The sequence below is a fragment of the Epinephelus fuscoguttatus genome, linkage group LG3 (genome assembly GCF_011397635.1).
Source record: "Epinephelus fuscoguttatus linkage group LG3, E.fuscoguttatus.final_Chr_v1".
Taxonomy (NCBI): Eukaryota; Metazoa; Chordata; class Actinopteri; order Perciformes; family Serranidae; genus Epinephelus; species Epinephelus fuscoguttatus.
In genome coordinates, this window is record NC_064754.1 from 19,784,032 (window position 1) to 19,796,946 (window position 12,915).

A 12,915-nucleotide genomic window follows, 5' to 3' on the forward strand; every position below is an offset into this window, starting at 1 on the left:
GAGGAATATAGGAGTCTTATGTGTCACAACACATTAAGGACTCGAGGACACGACTGGTTTTGTAGCGTCTACTTTCCAGGGGCGAGGCTGCACTGGCTGAACTGTTGACAGTTTTAACTTGACTCAGTCCATATTGTTGCTCCAAAGCCCTTACACTGGATAAATCCTTCAGGGTCATCCTCTTGAGATTTTTTGAAGTAGATAGTTGATGATGTTGACACAAATTTGTACATACATTTAAATATGTTATGAATGTAATTGAGTTTGAAGACATGTCTGAGCAATACCTGATGAGTCAGAGAATATGGAGGAGGCCTGAGCCTCATTTTAATAGTAAATGTGACAGAAAAGTTCTTGAGGGTGACATCAGTATGAATAACTCAACGGCCTTTATTGTCGGGGATAAACCCCGCCTCTGTACATTTCTGATACAACTTGTTAAGCAGGTATTCTGGGAAAACTGCAAACACACACAAGCAAAACATCCTGCTGATATAGGCTGCTTTTATCCTATATGAATCCAACTGATCTGCTCAGCATTTTAGCACTTTTCTGAGAATTCAGCTCAAATTTGCTTTACAATAATACGTTTCTTAATGTTATTTTTAAATTGTAACACAAGAATATGGTATTATGGCTTATACCAAAACCCCCCAAACAACTGCTGATAACAGACCACAGTGTCTCAGATCATATCTATAAACCATCCCTCCTAAACCATTTCAGTGAAAGAGTGTCTTTGCTCAGAACTATTCACACTAATGTCGTGCAAGTGTAGCACAGACTGTTTTCACAGAAGAGGTAAATCCTGGTGGTAGACAACAGTTGAACATTAGCCCAGATCTGGCTAAACATAACATAAACCTGTTAGTCTTCATTTTTTCCTGTTTGATCAGCACAGCCTGAGAAGTCACCCTGCCTGACTAAGAAGTACCCTGTGCAAAGCTTACACACAGAGTCTAAACCTTTTTTTCTGTGCCTTCAAGCTGCATCACATGGAGGCTCTAATTAAGGAACGGGGCTTCTGAGCGTACAACCCCACCAACCTGCCCCCCAGCCAGCCTGTCTCTTTTTCCCTTCTAACCCTTTTTGTCTATGCAACAGTCAATATATCTGACTAACTTGATGAACTGTGCGCGCAGCAAAGTTAATTTCTTTCAGAGTGCATGGTAGCCATGGCGACCATCTTATGAGCACTCCAAAGCCCATCTGGTTTAAACATTACCCCGGCACGGCTGACTGCAGAATAGGCTGCTTTGCCGTGGTGTGCACATGTGCTTTACGCATTGATCCTGCCAGTAAATCAATAGCCCCACATATTCAGAAGCTTACATTTGCACTTGTGCGGATCAACACCTCTATCACTGCATTTTACAAAGAACAGGAAACCTTCTCTAAATTAAGAGATACTCCGCTCTTGAGTCACAGCGTTTATTTTTAGAGCCATGTCGAGAAAGATATTGTGGTTGCTCTCAGCTGAAATGGTAAGACAAGGGATACTTAGCACTGACCTTTTCCTTCCCATTCACTCTCCCATCCACTACAGTCTGGCATGAAATGGAAAACTGAATGCACAATGCCAAATGATGAACAAACACCGATTCCCATGTTTCTTCAATTCACCCTCTCGTCCGCAAGTCTTGGCATGTGATTAGCTCACAGGCACATTTATTTAGCAAATATTTCCTCTCTGTTTGCATGATCCAAATCCAAACCAGCTTCCAATTAAACAGGAAGCGGAGGTGAACAGTAAACAGAGCAAAGGGAAACATTATTATAGGAGGGAAATTAAAACATGGCACACAATATGGCAGTGGAGGAATTCTAAACGGACTCAATACCGAGGCAGATTTCAGGTTTATGGAAGACTGAGCTTCAGATAGTGGTTTATTGTGAGCAAAAAGCAAAGCACATTTTGGCAATCCCTGCTCTTCTTTCTTCTTCAATTCATCAAACTTGAAGCCCACAAATATATTGTAGTAGTGCCCAGAATAACTCTGAATATGAATGATTTGCTCTGTGTCTCATTCGTCATCTGGAAAGCGAATGTAGTGATATTTTTTTCCTCACTGGTTTCTAAGCAGGCTGACCTAACCCACTGTTGCTAAGCTCCCTCTTTCCCTCCACTGACTGGGAGGCACGTGACTCTCATTGAATAGGAATCACAAATCCGTCTGAGAGAGGCATATTTTCTGTGATTCATGGCTTCGGTGTGAGGATGTTTAAACTCCTCACTTCTAACACCTCAGCAGTTCATGAGCAAATACAGATTAACAATTAATGAGTTTTTAAAGGCACTTAAAGTTCACTTAAAGGGACAGTTCACCCCAAAATCAAAAATACACGTTTCTTCTTACCTTGCTGTTTATCACCCTAAATCATTTTGGTCTGAGCTGCCGAGTGTTGGCAATATTGGCCGCAGAGATGTCTGCCTTCTCTCCAATATAATGGAACTAGATGGCACTCGGCTTGTGGTGCTCAAAGCGCCAAAAAATAAATACATTTCAGGCACTCTTTCCAGAAGTTATGACCTGGTTACTCAAGATAATCCACAGACCTTGTTGTGAGCAGTTTCATTTTTTCCGTCTACCAAACTACACCCGCTAACTATATCACCGTGTAGAGGGAAGTGTGCATCTATTGACGGCGTCCTCCTTGCTGAGCTGTAACGTTAGCTAGCTCAGGAGTGCTAGGTGAGCTAGCAGTAACTGGTGATACAGCTGGCAAGTGTAGTTTGGTCGAAAGTAAATAGTTCCTACATGGTCACAACAAGGTCTGTGGATTATCTTGAGTAACTGGGTCATGATTTCTGGAAAGAGACACTGTTGTTGAGTTTTTCAAACGTAGCTTTTTGGTGCTTTGAGCACCACAAGCCAAGTACCATCTCATTCCAATATACTGAAGAGAAGGCAGACATCTATATGGCTGATCTCTCCAACATTTGGTAACACACACCAAAACAAAGGAAGGAAAGGAAAGGAAAAATAAGTATTTTTGATTTAGGGGTGAACTGTCCCTTTTAAGACAAAATACTGAATATTTGAGCTTAAGTTAAGGAGTTTTGAGTTTATTGTTTTCCTGCACAGAAACTGTATTTGTATCGATCACATCTGAAAGACTCTTGTTCAAGCAGGGAGTTTCTATCCATTAGACCCATTGCTAAAATCAGTCTTTGAAGCTTTCCCAATATAAATACATATATGGCCGCAAACCAGTCTGATTGTCATTTAACACTACGGCTCGGAAAGACACCAGCTGCTGCACTCGTACATTCCACTTAGGAAACCTAATATTGAGCGTGAGCCACTTGAAGCCCTCAGAAGTAGTTAGTGATGTCATTCAGAGCCTTTGGTAGGGTTATGCTTCTAAATGACATTCAGGACCAGCTGTCTGTCTTTGCGCTCCTTGTGCAGACAACAGGGGGCCATGGGGCCTAACCTTTTCAATGACAGCTCCTGGCAGCAAAACCATCCATATCTGACAGCCATTTTAGAAGAGGGTTAACAGCCATCAGAAGCAGTTGTTTAGATCGCTGTGGATCCCATTGAAATTGGGCTATCATGACAGAGCTTTGTAGATCATGAGACAGGGGCATTAGCTATGGAAATTTCTTTTCACATATTGTTCCAATTAAGCCAGTTTGACCAGAAGATGCATTTTGAAAAGCTATATATATGAAACAAAAATCTCCTCTGAATGATCGTGTCAGGATTAGACCTGTGACAAAGCCCCCTCATTGTCAGAGATTTAATTTAACTGGAACTGACTGATACATTTTGACATGAGAGCCTTCTTAAGGGTAAGATCCTAGCTTGAGTTTCAGTCACTTTTCAAGATTTGTAAGGCTTATTGACAGCCTGTGTGTAGGTTTGCTACTTCTCCACACATTGTCACGCCTATGTTTGAAAAGCAAGGCTAAAAAGGAGGCATCTTTCACTTTTGCACAATATGGAGACAGATGTTTTTGTCTGCATATGCTCATCTGGTGAACTGATGAATCACAATTTTTCTTTTACCTTCATTTCAAGAGCTCAACCTTTAATTCACCTTCATTTATATATTCACAAAATATTATTATTACCTCTTGAATCAGTCAAACCAAGTTTTCTCAACAAATAAATCATCTATGTAAAACTGTGCAGTGTAATGGAGAGCTTCACTGTGAAGTGAAATGTGTCTTCTCTAGTGTCTGTGCACATGCGTTGGGTTTCTTTTGCATGAAACCTCGCAAATGTAGCAGTTATTTAGTGAACCCAAGCTGCAACTGTGAAGGGAGTTTATAAAATCATTTGTTACGACAAGTTTAGAACCAGTTTGATCTGACTTGGCACCATTAAGGCCTTCACCTGCACGGGAGCTATGCGCTATCAGAGCGGCAGGCCTCCTCTCAGTCTCGCCACGTTCTCGATCACAGACGCTGTTGTCACTGTGGCTCTTAATTTCTTTTTTTTATTCCTAAAATCTTGTAGCGGAACCGGCGGAAACTGCATTCAAGGAGACTGTCCAAGCGTAGGAGAGGCGGCCCGGCGAGAGGCGGGAAGGGATGCTATTCGCTTTGGGGCGCTTACGTAACATCTCACTTGCCTCCCTCTCTCTCTCTGTGCGGAATGCCAGGATAGTGTTTGTAAACAGAGCGGCCATGTGTGTGTGCTCACGTGGAGGAAGCTTTTGAGTCGCTGCCCTCGCTGTCTCACCCCTGAGGTAAACCCTGACATCGATACATGCTCACAGGGCCAGCAACACTCCCTCCGGCCCAGTGCCACTCAAACAGAGCCTTATCACTCTCACTCCATAATTACGCCTCAGCCCGGCTAACAACGCACGGCCTCGTGGAAAAAAGAAGGCCAGGAGTCGGGATTCATGCATCTGGTGTGGTAATGACTGATAACATTTTTGTCTCTCCGACTCTGAGACTCAGAAAGATATTATTACTATTATACAGTTCCAGTGATGACCAATAAACCACTCGCAGGCCATAATCACATCATAGGCCCTCCTGGGATGGAAAGCTAAGATTCTTGTTGGGGTTTTGGGGTGGATCTGGTGTGGTAATTATTGATAACTGACATATTTTTGTGATCTGGCCTCAGTTAATAGACATTCTTTTCATATTTTTCAGAGAAGCACATAGCTCTCTCCAACCCACAATGTTCTGCAGTAAGCCCATACATAGTTTAAAGACCTTCGGCTACATTTAGCAGACTTCAGAACTGATCAGTACATAAAGCATGCATAAACGTCCAATAAAACCCATACAGATATATCATGCTAAATAAAGCAGCATATGGCATGCAGTTAAACCTTCTCTATCAAAGCTCCACAGGGATGTCAGGGCTTGTTTGACCATATCCTGCAAGTCCTGCTTTGCTTTCACCAACAAGAAAATTCTCTCAGCTGTGCACTATTGGTGGCAAATTCTGTTCAAAGATGTGTGTAAATTAGGGACTAGTTAGATTCCATTGCAGAAACACTTGATTGTGGTTTGCTGCTTCCCTCCTGCTCTCCATAGAAAAACAACCCCCACTAGCAGACAAGAGGGAAATCAATACTGCAGAAATCAATAGTAACACTCAGTATCTTGCCATTTTGTCTCAGGAAAGCAGTCCCGAGTTATGACCAGCAAAGCCATCCAGCAGGTAGTGCAATATAAAATGTCTAACCTGCCACTGAGCCTGCCTCTCTGTCATCTGTGCAACAGCCTCTGGCTGGAAATACGATGCGTGGGCTGGACAGAGCAGGGTCAGAGGTGAGGGCTTGGGTAAGGGGTTGGTTATTGTAAGTGGACAGCATTGTTGTGCAACGCTATGGCAACTGGACATTCTTCCCAAAGGTGATATTGTCTTTGCCCTGGGAGTGACATAAAGGGGACTTACAGCCATGACGGAGGAGCAGTCCAACTGCACGGCTTTATCTGTAGGTGTAGATAGATGAGAGAAGCTATGTGCATGTGATTGATCCAACTGGCCCTTCCCCCCACTCAGCCTCCTATAGGCCCATTAATGCTCTGGAGCCTTTTCAGCTGCTGGTATAACAACAGCCATGCAGAGGCTCATGGACAGCACTTCCAATAAGATTGTGTGCTTTTGTTTCTTAATTGTAGAACGTGATATTATTATGCAGGTCAGGATTAGCATGTGTAAATCCAGTGTACAGTAAAACTGAACGCAAAGGGGAACACAAATTGTGCACTGTGACAACCATTAATAAAGTGCTTTCAGTAGCAAGCAGTGAACTGGGCCAGATGCAATCCATCCAAACTATGGAGCAGATATGTGAAATGGGATGTTTGAGGTGCTATGGGAATAGTAAAGCGAAATCAAAAATAGACCACTCGATACACAATATAAGCCTTGTTTTCACAGAGCAGTCCACTTCAGTTCCTTACCCATTAGAACGGTTATTTTTTCATTTCCATTGTCATTGTTGTGGATGGTACCAGAACAACTGTTCTATACTGTTCAGTTTTTTTGTCAGATAGTAAAAGGTGGCGCTAGAAACTCTGCAGTCCGTTGATTTGTCAATAGAGAATCAACACTCTTGCTCAGTGGACTGTAACAGCTGCTCCTACAGTGGCAAAGTTGACTTAAGTTAGTCAACTATAACTACCACATTTATGGATGCTGCCTTTTCATCTTCACTAGTGAACAGTTAGAAGCTATAGACTAAGAAAAAAAAATTTAATAACTTTGCCGCTGAAAGAGGAGCTACCTGGCAACATTTAAGGTGGAATGTTTTCTTGCCTGTTGTTGAGTAGAAGTCGTTAATCAACACCTTAAATGTCAATATGATATATTCCATTTGTTCCATTCCAAATGTTTACATTAGGTTAATGCGAACATAAAAAACAGTGGCAGAGTGTCGTTCCTGTGCGCTTCGGCAGTAATACACCCCTGCTCTGCTCTACACACTGACTCCTGTTCTTTTTCGTGTTGACAAAGTCTCACAACCCCGTCCCATGGATGAACAGCAAGGTACAGTTACGTCTCTGCAACGTCGGCGAAGAGGAAATACAACAAGAGCTGGATGTAGCAGTGATGCGACCATTACCATCTGGTAACAATCCCGCCTAAATATTAAGAGTGGTGTCTGTGGTGGAAATGCAAAACAGATCTACGGTTCACGTACATGTTCACACTGGTTGCGTACAGTTCTAGGGTTACTATACCATAAATGTTTGGTGGAAACATGGCTATACAGAACAGCCCAGTTTGAGCTGTTCAAATTACGCTACTTTTATCTCTAAGGTTAGGTAAATAAAACCAAAAAGATTAAACTGACCTAATGTAGCCTTTCACATGAGACATCATCCACAGTCTCTTAACATCATGAATCAGGCAGCGGGATCGACACACACACACACACACACACAAACGGGCAGATCACCTGATCTAATGCAGTCACAACATACTTTAGTACTATGGAGAACACCCCTGCTTGAGCGCTCGTGTTGACACTACACAGTCAATGACCATGCTCGTCGTATCAAAACACAGCCATGCCGTTGCGTCAGAGCTTTACTCCGCCACTGTTGGTGAGAAAGTTCCCTGACAGCTCGCTAGGACTAAAAATGGGAACTTCTTCCGCTACAAGCAGATCATTTTTAGTAAAGAGTAAGCGAGTGTGCGCTGCAGCGTAGGGGGCTGCATACTGGACCACAGAAATGCGGCATGTAAACACAAATATTTTAAAACAAATGCTTAATTCAAGAGGGGGAAGAGGAGTGTTTGGCTGTGACAGAATAATGTTCCCCTTTGTCTGTCATTAGCAGCTGGTCACATAAAACCTCTGCGATTGTCTTCCAGTCATTTGACAAGCAACTGACTTTATTTTGACTTCACTGCTGCTTCTTCACCTTCTCTGTGGCCTCTTTATCCTCACACGCCACGATGTAAATGTCACAGGTTTCTCTTGAAAACTGAAAACTTCAGCAATCTGAATTCCTGTGTTGCTCGTGCAGACAGCCCCCACTGCTGCGTTGCAATGGCCTATTTAAGGTCAGTCATTATTCTCCACCTTGCAGGCGTGCATTTACTTAGCTTTTACCTGAGGCCATGGTGTGGGTACGTTACGACTGTAGTCAGTAGAATACACAAACCCAATACACAAACCCGAGGGAGATCTGTTATATCCTAATGGGCCATTCAGATGTTAATCTTAAGAGTAACACGTGGTGAATTCAGGAACAAAAAACAACTAACAACTACTTAGTTATTTGCTCATTGAGATAAGACTACAACACATCTGAATTTACATGTTGTTACCATGTATTTAACAGATGTGTCTCTAAAAACAAAATGCATAACACAACCCCCCCAAGCTGTCAGTGTATGCAAATGCTTACCTCACTGTTATCACTCCATTATTGTAGCTTACATCTCTATCTGTGCAAGAATGAGGTCACCATGCTGTTATTCTACACCAGTTCCTTTTTTAAATGATTACAGCCACACACAGAGAAACACAGACGCATTCCTCTTTGTATTGTCAATAATCTATTTGTCAATAGCTACTAAAGAACACAGCACTCTGACTGTTGTGACCTTTAACTGCTTGTGCTGCATTACAAATATAAAGTCCTGTTAACTATCAGGTTTGGTTGAGCTTCTCAAAGAAGTTCAGCAAACTTCTCTCAGAAATAGGATGTTGCTGCTGTCTGGGAACAATCTCTTGTTTAGCCTTTGGTCAAAAACCTGCCCCAGAATTACCATTCTTGTTCCCCCAGTTAATGGTGTGGTGGGATTGAGTTTCATTTCCTTCAGAGCTTTCTGACCTTGTGTGCCTTCACTAACACTCAGTTCTCCTCTCTTTTGCCTCTCTTTGGGGTTTGCCTTTGTGCCTGCTTGTCACTCAGTGGTGAAAACAATGAAAGCTGATTAACAGAGATACACAAAGCCAGGAGCTATTCCAGCTCTACTGCTGTGCAGACACTGTGTGCACTTACTGCTGGACATGTTTCAGGTTGGACTTTTACTCTCCTAACACACACAGTCTCCCTACTGAACAGCAAAAACAAACATACACAGCCATGGGTATGAAAAAGAGAAGCTAAAATGGGGTAACACTGCCTGCATTTAAACACGTGTAATGGAAAATATCATCATCGTGTAATAGCTAATAATTACACATAAATGTACAAAATGCGTTTCCACTCTTAAAAACAAACACACACTCAAAACACACTTTTAAAAAATGTGTGTCACATAAAAAGGCAAGGTTGAATTGTTGAGAGAAGAAAGAGAGCATGATACAGGCATTTAAATTATGCTTAAAGAAAAACTCCTGAACAAGCAGTCTAAGTACACCATTTTCTATGATGCATTCAAAAGCAGCAAGAATGTGGAGTGAGCCCAGAGCACACAGGAATACACAGAAGGTGTGTTTTCAGCCTCAGCTGGCAAAAAAAGAAAGCAAATCGTCAGCCATGTTGGAGTAGCTTTATCTAATATCCCCTCCTTATTATGTTGGCTCTTGCTTTTACGGTGGGGGACAGTTGCTACACCTCGCCTGGTGGCAAAACCACCAAAAAATGCTGCCAGTCCTGAAGGAGAGAAGGGTAAGCAGAGGATTAACACACTAAGCAAATTCTCACCTCCTTTTTACGTCCCTCCACTTTGTAGAAATTCCAACAAACCGTCTGAATCTCCTCTTTAACAAATCCTAAAGGGCAGCCATCTTGCCTCCTTCTGTTCTTCTATGAAACAGACTATCCTCCACATCAATATTCATGGAAACCGGTCTGACGTCGGCTCTCATCATCAGGAGAAGCCTGGGTGTCGCTGTTTTGCTGGCCTGAGAAGCACACTCATATGTGGCTCTGGTGTAAGGCAACAGAGGAGACAAGGTGTTGCTGTAGGTCAGTGGGGGAGAGCCTCGCTTTGCTAGCAAATAATCACAAAAATCACTTTCCTGCTGAGTCCTCCCCACACAAAGAGACAGGTTTTCTTTCCCTCCTCTGCTCCCTCCTCTTTTTTTCTTCTTCCCTCAGCCGCACACAATAGTGCACACTATGATGGCTGCCCTAAAGCACTGGAGTGGATTCAGTGAGCAGGACAGGACTCCACCCCCGGTAAACTTTATGCTGAATATTGCTTCAACTGTCTGACTGGAGCAGAATATGCCTCCACCCCCTTCCTTTCCTCAGACAGGAAGTCAGTGACTAAGGGTTTTTCCCTCCTTTTTTTTCTACACCTCTATCTTGACTTCCTTCTTTCATTTTCTTTCTTTCTCTGTCACTGGTTACAGAACTTCCCCTGTTGTGTAATAGCCCTCATTTTTTAGGGCATTACAGCAACAGTCAGTTTTGGAGTCCAAGCAGTTGAGCAATGCACTCCTTTTCCAACGGCTGTGTCTTATTTTGGCACACCTCAGCCGGCTGGCTCATTTTTAGAGTGAAAGACAACTCTCCAGCCTGCATACAGGCAGCATACTTTGCTTCATGTGTCTGCCAAGACCCACCTCCTGTTGACACTGGCCACGTGGGCTTGAAAGAGATAGAGGGAGCAGTGTGAGGGAGAAAGGCGCTTTAAAAGACAGATTTAAAAGACAAATTCAGCCCTGGATGGTCGTCAGAATAACACGAGTACAAATGCGCTTTAATAGGGGAAAGTACGAAGACGTCTTCTGTGGTTTTGATTGTGGGTTTCTGTGTTACATTTTTAAACAGAGCGGTAAGTCAGGGGCTCAGTTTGCAACCTAGACTGTTTTTGCACCCTCAATTGTAAAGGTCATACACATAATCTCACAGTTTAGAGATTTTGTAGGGGAAAAAGTAACATTTTTAGCAGCACTACGTTGTCATTTCGTAACATATGCCCCGTGCTCAATAGTCAACGGCACCCCCAGTTCACTTTACTGTTTAATTCCTCTTTTACTTTACTAACAGGTGGGTCTTGTCTGAAAATAATCTCCCTTTAGCTGCAGTTCAGGCTTAAAGGGAGACCCCACCTCTTTCCCAGCAGCCTCTGCCTCGCTGCAGTGACATTTGTTGACTCAATAGTTTCAGGCTCAGAGCAGAAAAGGAGATTTGTTTTTACACAGAATGGGGGAGGGGAAGAGGCAGAGAGAGAGAGAGAGAGGAAGGAGGAGTCACGCTAGCTGCAGATCCTGTAAAGACAAAATAGAGCCTTTTACATCGGATCTGTCATCTTTCTGTGCATGACACAGTTGTCACCCAGGTGGATGTTAGATTGCTTCAGTGTGAATGTCTTTAAACGGATTAGACAGTTGGTAATGAGGTCAGATTGTGTCATTCTTGCTGCAGGGTAAAGCCAGTTGATTTCCTCTTACAACTAAGGAGGACACATAGATTAAAAAGCACCACAGTATACAGCCTTTACTAAGCATCCTACTGTTGTGTCAGGAAAAAACAATATTAATTTAGTATTGTTTTAATCCCCAAATTACAGTCAGTGCAGTGTTGAAGCAACTGATAACACAAAGTGGTCTCTCAGCTCTATTTCTAGGTGATAAGATGTCGACTGGATGTTTCTGGAGTTTCCAGGGGACTGCTGACAGCGGCGTGTTTATGCTTGTCCGTTGTTGTTAATCCTTGTTTACAAAGACTAAGCTCATGTGAACCGCAGCTAGCTCGGCTAATGGTTAGGGAGCTTGTGACCACGAAATTTAAATCCCCCAATGAGTTGTGAAGATCGTAGAAGTGAATGAATGAAAAGCTTTCCATTTCCCCCCCGTCTCATCAACAACAACCATCAAAGCACCCCTGAGCAAGGCAGTAAACCTACCAGTGCGGCAATGAAGTGTCTCGGTGATCAGTGCTGCAGGGCTTTCAGCGGTTGTTTGGACTGGTCAGCTTCCTTCCATCTCCCTGGCCCTGCTTCCTCAGGCCGCTGCTGTAAACAAGACAGTGCACCGAGTCTACTTGTCTGGTTAGACGATATTTAGAATGCACATTCAAGTTTCAAACTGTGCGTGTATTAGACGTCTCTATGTTTAGCTGGCTGCACTAAAGCTCAAAGTACAATTTCTGATACTCTCAGACAATGAGCTTGTGTATTTTTTGTCCCTCTGAATGAATTCATTTATTTATTACTGTTTAAATTGGCTGGATTTGGAGCCGCAGCACTCCCAAAGTGCAGTCAGTGCTTTTATCAGTGCTTATCTTGCATGCATCTTAAAACAGCTGCATTGACTTTTCAGTGTGTGTGTGTGTGTGTGTGTGTGTGTGTGTGTGTGTGTTGCCAGCGGTCAGGCAGCAGGAGAGCTCCATGCCGGGCCGCTTCCCCCGAAAGCTACTGTAACTCGTAAATCAGGGATAATCTCGTCATTCCTCTCACCTTGTCACATTTCAAAGGAGTGGAGGCATGTGCCGTCACCTCATCTGTAAACACAGAGCTGTGGCCACATGCTGACCCAGGGTCATCGAAATTTAGGCACACTTGTCACTTGACTGATTTCACACCTTAAGATGACGATGAGCATTAAAGACTGTTTTTCTAGTGGGCTCGGTGCTCTTGTTGATTTATGCCAAACAAAACAAAGACAGGATCCTGGTGGCTCCTCAGGTCAGAGATCTGGAGCTGCTGGTCTTTAGATCTGTGTGTCACTCTAAGCCATGTGGTGGTTTATAGTCCTCCTCCCTCTGCGCTCTTTCGTGAAAACTGTGGTGAAGCATGAGCTCACATTATCAAGCTGGGTGGTGAAACCACAGAGTGAGATGAGTCATTCTTCTCAACGTTTTCCTTGAAGTGTAAAAAAACTGTAACTGACTTGTTTGATGTCAAATTCCTACATTTCCTGGTACCCGATAGACGATGTCGAGAAATTAGAGAGCTGAACTACTGTAAAAAACCTCATGTAAAAGGACTGTCCTTCTGCAAACGTGAAATTGATTTTTTTTTTTTTTTTGGACATTTTTAGATAATTTAAGTGCACTACTGAGTATATTTAAGGAACAAC

The 12,915-nt window shown here is 43.0% G+C and overlaps 1 protein-coding gene across 2 annotated transcripts in view; it reads right to left on the bottom strand.

Moving 5' to 3' along the window:
- Positions 1-11,823, bottom strand: part of tet2 (tet methylcytosine dioxygenase 2) — a 37,037-nt gene extending 25,214 nt beyond the window's left edge. Inside the window, exon 1 of one of the 2 annotated variants that reach the window (XM_049570876.1) lies at positions 11,742-11,823. The gene's annotated coding sequence lies outside the window, so the exon portion shown is untranslated. Of the gene's footprint in view, positions 1-9,589; positions 10,034-11,741 lie in introns of those variants that run through there. The other variant, XM_049570875.1, reaches the window with a different exon arrangement.
- Positions 11,824-12,915: the final 1,092 nt, after the last annotated feature.